Source organism: Salvelinus namaycush, chromosome 7 (assembly GCF_016432855.1).
Source record: "Salvelinus namaycush isolate Seneca chromosome 7, SaNama_1.0, whole genome shotgun sequence".
NCBI classification, from domain to species: Eukaryota; Metazoa; Chordata; class Actinopteri; order Salmoniformes; family Salmonidae; genus Salvelinus; species Salvelinus namaycush.
In genome coordinates this window covers 6622333-6630014 of record NC_052313.1, presented here as the reverse complement: position 1 = coordinate 6630014, position 7682 = coordinate 6622333, and the positions used below count along the sequence as shown (strand labels likewise).

The following is a 7682-nucleotide window of genomic DNA, read 5'->3' as shown; positions in this document are numbered from 1 at the left end:
TATTGATAGGGAGACATATTGATAAGGAGAGATATTATAAGGATATATATTGATAAGGAGACATATTGATAAGGAGTCATCTTGATAAGGAGATATATTGATAGGGAGACATATTGATAAGGAGAGATATTATAAGGATATATATTGATAAGGAGACTTTAATAAGGAGGCATATTGATAAGGAGACATATTGATAAGGAGACATATTGATAAGGAGACATATTGATAAGGAGACATATTGATAAGGAGACATATTGATAAGGAGACATATTAATAAGGAGATATATTATAAGGATATATATTGATAAGGAGACTTTAATAAGGATATATATTGATAAGGAGACATATCGATAAGGAGATATATTGATAAGGAGACATATTGATAAGGAGACATATCGATAAGGAGACATCTTGATAAGGAGTCATCTTGATAAGGAGACATATTGATAAGGAGAGATATTGATAAGGAGACATATTAATAAGGAGATATATTATAAGGATATATATTGATAAGGAGACTTTAATAAGGATATATATTGATAAGGAGACATATCGATAAGGAGACATATTGATAAGGAGACATATTGATAAGGAGATATATTGATAAGGAGACATATTGATAAGGATATATATTGATAAGGAGACTTTAATAAGGAGACATATTGATAAGGAGATATATTGATAAGGAGACATATTGACATATTGATAAGGAGACATATTGATAAGGAGTCATCTTGATAAGGAGGCATATCGATAAGGAGACATATCGATAAGGAGACATATTGATAAGGAGACATATTGATAAGGATATATATTGATAAGGAGACTTTAATAAGGAGGCATATCGATAAGGACACATATTGATAAGGAGAGATATTGATAAGGAGACATATTGATAAGGAGACATATTGATAAGGAGAGATATTATAAGGATATATATTATAAGGATATATATTGATAAGGAGACTTTAATAAGGATATATATTGATAAGGAGACATATTGATAAGGAGACATATTGATAAGGAGTCATCTTGATAAGGAGACATATCGATAAGGAGACATATTGATAAGGAGACATTGTGGGGAATGACCAATGGGTGGGTGTCCCTGTGGGTGCTGCTTTTTGTTTGACATCCATGTGCTTATTAACACCAAAGATAACAATTACATCATTAATAATACATTCTTTCAACACCAGCTATTCTCTCTTGGAATTTGAAAGGCCTAAACGGTCCTATTAAACATAGCAGCTGTCTTGATATCCCAGCAGGAAACCATATTGATATAGCAATGCTCCAAGAAACACACCTGCTCCAAAAGGACGCACATAGAGCAGAAAACTATTTATACAAACAGGCTGCTTTTTCATCTGCGCCAAACACAACTAAAGGTGTTCATCATAATGATACATAAGAAACCCTAATTCACCATCTTGGGTAAAGGCAAAGACCAAGAAGTCAGAATAACTTTTCTTAAATGTATCCTTCATGGACATCCTTCAAAATGTCCTTCATTATTGTTTACGTCTCCAAATTCATACGATCCTAAGTTTTCTGATTATCAGAACAGTATATTGTTAGAATGAACTGAATTCCATCTGGTTATTTGGACAGATATGAATGCCATTTTGGACATGCGGGACAAATCTAGCAAGACCAACTGCAATCCACACACAACCATGGGTCTCCAGTATATACTCTCTGATTACAACCTCCTTGATGCCTGGCGAGCACATAATCCTTAGGCAAAAGAGTACACTTTCACCTCAAACAGGCATAAATCATTCTGACAAATGGATTTCATACTATTATCTAAACCTCTATTTTCTTTCATCAAGAGAAATATAACAAATGAGCTTGTCTGACCACCATGCTTTACTACTGCCAACTTCAAATGTCAGAATCTCCTAAAAGAGACACAAGATGGAGGTTCAACACTTCATTACTACAAACTCCTCTATTCTGAGATCAATTTGAAATTGAACTAAATTAATTTATAATGATTAATAAAAATTCAGTCGATGACCCCCGGTTTCTATGGGATGCAACTAAAGTGTTTCTAAAAAATAATGCTACTGCATTTGCATCTGGGTTGAATAAATCACAATTATAGAAGATTTCAGATTTGTAAATGTTGTTAACTGTATTAGAGTGTTCTCAACAACCACTCTTTATATACCAGGTAGCTATTACTCTTTCCAAAGTCAAGACACAACTTCGTTTATTGATCAGGCAGAGAGCAGAATTTGCCACCCATTGAGTTAGATTCAACCATTACTTTCATGGTAATCGTCCCAGTCGTTTACTGGCCAACGTGCTACAAAGTAATGATCAATTAGCTGACACAGCAACTATTGAATCTGAAACAGGGGAATTACTATCAGAACCCAAATTCAATCAAAGTTTCTCCCACTTCTTTAAAGAGTTATACACCTCTTTGTAAATCCACACCAAGCCAGAATAAGTCCTTTCTAAGATAATTAAGAGAAAAAAGTCACCTCGCTGGGAGCCCAAGTCTCTCTTAATGAACTCAAAAGGGCATTGGATAGAATAAAGACAAATTGCCTGGATGGGACGATATTCCTCCTGAGGTCTATTGAACATTTTGGAATCAATTAGGTCCACTATTGCATGAAATGACTAATACAGACGTTCACAAAGGTTCATTTGGGAGAGATGTGAATACAGCACTAATTTTGTTTTTATATCTAAAAAAAGGTAAAGATGCCACACAGTGTTCTCACTATTGCCCCCTATCTTTGATAAACACAGATATAAAAAAAAATGTTTTTAATGTTGTCGTCCTGTCTTCTGACTTACTTACCAAAATTGATGGACCAAAGCGGGATTATTAAAAAGCGTCTATCCTCGGATAACCTCCGTCAACTATTACGGCTGTGTCCCAATCCAAAGGCCTGCTACTGCCTTCCTGGCACCAAAGGCATCTACCTTAGTAGTTAGCACATTTCCAGTAGGTAACTGCCAATTGGGACGGGATTCGAAGGCAGCAACAAGTGACAACGCATTCACATTCCACTGAGCGAGAGACGTTTGTTTACATTGTAGACGCCGTAGCAGTGTGAGCAACTAGTGCTAGCAATTCAGTGAATAACTATCCAAAATGGAAATATCTGACATGAATAACAAGTTAACAAGTAAAATAATCGATCTCCTCAGTGCCTGTTCATGAATGAAGTTGACACCGCCCAGAACAATTATCCTACGGTACAGTTCCTCCTCTCACATAATGCTTGGTCTGCTGCTCCATTGTTGAGGACAGGCGTGCTTGCATGCACTATACGTACGCTATACGATTTTTGGGGAGATCCGTTTTTTGTTTTTTACAATCTGTTTAAGAAAGATGAATAGCCAGAATAGTGGTGTGTCACTGTGAAATTAATATTGCATTAGAGCTGCTAATGTATTTTTGAATGATTCATTCACACAACTATCACACCCGTGCATATTATGAAATCAAATCAAAACAAATTGCATTAGTCACAGGCGCTGAATACAACAGGTATTTCACCTTACAGTGAAATGCTTACTTACAAGCCCTTAACCAACAATGCAGATAAAAAAATACGAATAAGATATCAAAGTAAAGTAGTTAAAGAGCAGCAGTAAAATAACAATAGCGAGAATATATACAGGGTGTTACGGTACAGAGTCAATGTGGAGACTATATACAGGGTGTTACGGTATAGAGTCAATGTGGAGACTATATACAGGGTGTTACGGTACAGAGTCAATGTGGAGACTATATACAGGGTATTACGGTACAGAGTCAATGTGGAGACTATATACAGGGTGTTACGGTACAGAGTCAATGTGGAGACTATATACAGGGTGTTACGGTATAGAGTCAATGTGGAGACTATATACAGGGTGTTACGGTACAGAGTCAATGTGGAGACTATATACAGTGTGTTACGGTACAGAGTCAATGTGTGGGGGCACAGGTTAGTCGAGATAATTGAGGTAATATGTACATGTAGGTAGAGTTATTAAAGTGACTATGCATAGATAATAAACAGAGAGTAGGTGGGGGGGGGGGGGGGGTCTGGGTCTGGGTAGCCATCAGTAGTCTGGGTAGCCATTTGAATAGATGTTCAGGAGTCTTATGGCTTGGGGGTAGAAGCTGTTTAGAAGTCTCTTGGACTTAGACTTGGCGCTCCGGTACCGCTTGCCGTGCGGTAGCAGAGAGAACAGTCTATGACTAGGATAGCTGGAGTATTTGACAATTCTTAGGGCCTTCCTCTGACACCGTCTGGTATAGAGGTCCTGGATGGCAGGAAGCTTGGCCCAAGTGATGTACCGTACTGGGCCGTATGCACTGCATTGTGGTCAGAGGCCGAGCAGGTACCATACCAGGCAATGATACAACCAGTCAGGATGCTCTCGATGGTGCAGCTGTAGAACCTTTTGAGGATATGAGGACCAATGCCAAATCTTTTCAGTCTCCCGAGGGGAATAGGTTTTGTCGTGCCCTCTTCATGACTGTCTTGGTGCGCTTGGACCATGTCAGTTTGTTGGTGATGTGGACACCAAGGAACTTGAAGCTTTCAACCTGCTCCACAGCAGCCAGGTCGATGAGAATGGGGGCGTGCTCGGTCCTCTTTTTCCTGTAGTCCACAATCATCTCCTTAGTCTTGATCACGTTGAGGGAGAGGTTGTTGTCCTGGCACCACATGGCCAGGTCTCTGACCTCCTCCCTATAGGCTGTCTCGTCGCTGTCGGTGATCAGGCCTACCACTGTTGTGTCGTCAGCAAACTTAATGATGGTGTTGAAGTCGTGCCTGGCCGTGCAGTCATGTGCGAACAGGGAGAATCACCTTTCAATATTAGTTATCAACGAATACACAACTGAACATCAGTGTCATGGCTCACATCAACACCATTATCCCAGAAACCCTAGACCAACTCCAATTTGCATACCGCCCTAACAGATCCACAGATGATGCAATCTCTATTGCACTCCTCACTGCCCTTTGCCACCTGGACAAAATGAACACCTATGTGAGAAAGCTATTCATTGACTACAGCTCAGCGTTCAACACCATAATGCCATAAGTTATATCTCTTATTCTTATCCGTATTTTTTAAAACTGCACTGTCGGTTAGGGGCTTGAAAGTAAGCATTTCACTGTAAGGTCTACACCTGTTGTATTTGGCGCAAGTGACTAACAACATTTGATTTGATTTGATGCACTCCAACTAGATAAGGCCTAGGCTACCTCTACTTAATGGAAGCTAAATGCATTGGATGCAAAACAAATACTGGCATGTGATAAAGGATAACATGTCCGATATAACTACATTACCAGTCAAAAGTTTGGACACACCTATTCATTCAAAGGTTTTTCTATATTTTACTCTTTTCTGCATTGTAGAATGATAGTGAAGACATAAAAAGTGTGAAATAACATACGGGATCTTGTAGTAACCACAAAAGTGCTAAACAAATCAACATTTATTTGAGATTTGAGATTCTTTAAAGTAGCCACTCTTTGCCTTGATGACAGCTTTGCACACTCTTGGCATTCTCTCAACCAGCTTCACCTGGAAGGCTTTTATAACAGTCTTGAAGGACTTGCCACATATGCTGAGCACTTGTGGGCTGGTTTTCTTTTGCTCTGTGGTCCAACTCATCCCAAACCATCTCAATTGGGTTGAGGTCGGGTGATTGTGGAGGCCAGGTCATCTGATGCAGCACTCAATCACTCTCCTTCTTGGTAAAATAGCCCTTACACAGCCTGGAGGTGTGTTGGGTCATTGTCCTGTTGAAAAACAAATGATAGTCCCACTAAGCGCAAACCAGATGGGATGGCGGATCGCAGCAGAATGCTGTGGTAGCCATGCTGGTAAAGTGTGCCTTGAATTCTAAATAAATCACTGACAGTGTCACCAGTAAAGCACCACACACAATCACACCTCCTCCTCCATGCTTCACGGTGGGAACCACTGTGGTAGCAGGATTACAAGATGATGTTATGTTTATGCACCAAATAGTTGTTTAAGGAAATAGAGTAAGGTTCCTAGAAGTCTCTCTCTCCCTTTCTGAGTTAACTGAGAGCAGTCTTTATGAAGCTTGGGCAGGCAACTGATTAAGTGATGGCTTGGTGATAAGAAACTTTACAGCCACATTCTATTATATGATTAGTGGTGCATGTGACACATATGTCTCCGATCTGACTGAGCCTGCATTCATAGATAAGATGTGGTGTGTGTGTGTGACTCGAGATAGAGAGAGCCTGAAGGAATAGAACAGACATCTCATTGTTTGTTCTCATCCTTCCATCTGGGAAACTTAACCTGGAGGAGTAAAGTAACACCCCCTGTGCAGATAAACGACAGGATGAACCCAGGGTGGTTTATGGTGCCCCAATCTGCATGGGAGGGGTGGAGCCAGCCATGACTAAGCATTTTGAGGTATTCTATACAAAGACCCTGTATACTATGTATGATTTTAAGCACTCGGCGACACACACTTCAGAGTGTGGTGTCGACGGTTTCATTATTGCAATAATTAATCGATATTAAATAAATATGATTGTTTGAAGATATGACAAAGTCTCTCTCAGTACTGACATTTCCACGACACCACACATCCATACCAAAAATCTCAAATTTGGACTCATCAGACCAAAGATTGATTTACACCGGTCTAATGTCCATTGCTCGTGATTCTTTGCCCAAACAATTCTCTTCTTCTTATTGGTGTCCTTTAGTAGTGGTTTCTTTGCAGCAATTTGACCATGAAGGCCTGATTCACACAGTCTCCTCTGAATAATTGATGTTGAGATGAGTCTGTTACTTGAACTCTGAGAAACATTTATTTTGGCAATTTCTGAGGCTGGTAACTAATGAACTTATCCTCTGCTGCAGAAGTAACTCTGGGTCTTCCTTTCCTGTGGCGGTCCTCATGAGAGCCAGTTTCATCATAACTGCTGTTTTTTGCAACTGCACTTGAAGAAACATTCAAAGTTCTTGGAATTGTCCGGATTGCCTGACCTTCATGTCTTAAAGTAATGATGGCCTGTCGTTTCTCTTTGCTTATTTGAGCTGTTCTTCCCATAATATGAACTTGGTCTTTTACCAAATAGGGATATCTTCTGTATACCAACCATACCTAGTCACAACACAACTGATTGCCTCAACTGCATTAAGAAGGAAAGAATTTCCACAAATTAACTTTTAACAAGGCACACCTGTTAATGGGAAATGCATTACAGGTGACTAACTCATGAAGCTGGTTGAGAGAATGCCAAGAGTGTGCAAAGCTGTCATCAAGGCAAAGGGTAGCTTGTTTAACACTTTTTTGATGAGTTTAACACTTTTTTGGTTACTACGTGATTCCATATGTGTTATTTCATAAGTTTGATGTCTTCACTATTATTCTACAAGGTAGAAAATAGTCAAATTAAGAAAATCCCTGTAATGAGTATGTGTGTCAAAACTTTTGACTGGTACTGTATATAAATGCATATCAAACAGGAATTTACGGTATATTCAATGAAATAAATAGAGCATTGTAATATTATTGATTCCTTTCTCTCTCCATGTAGGGGATTGGTGCTAATGAACAGATGAACTGCTGTCACCAGATAGATGCCCAAGCCTCAAAACCAGAAACATGGGGAGACGTCAACACTTTGTAACGTTCGTCTTGTGGTGAATGA

At 39.2% G+C, this 7682-nt stretch overlaps 1 protein-coding gene across 1 annotated transcript in view; it reads right to left on the bottom strand.

Moving 5' to 3' along the window:
• Positions 1-7682, bottom strand: part of LOC120050435 (semaphorin-5A-like) — a 275882-nt gene that overhangs the window by 157544 nt on the left and 110656 nt on the right. The window lies entirely within an intron of this gene.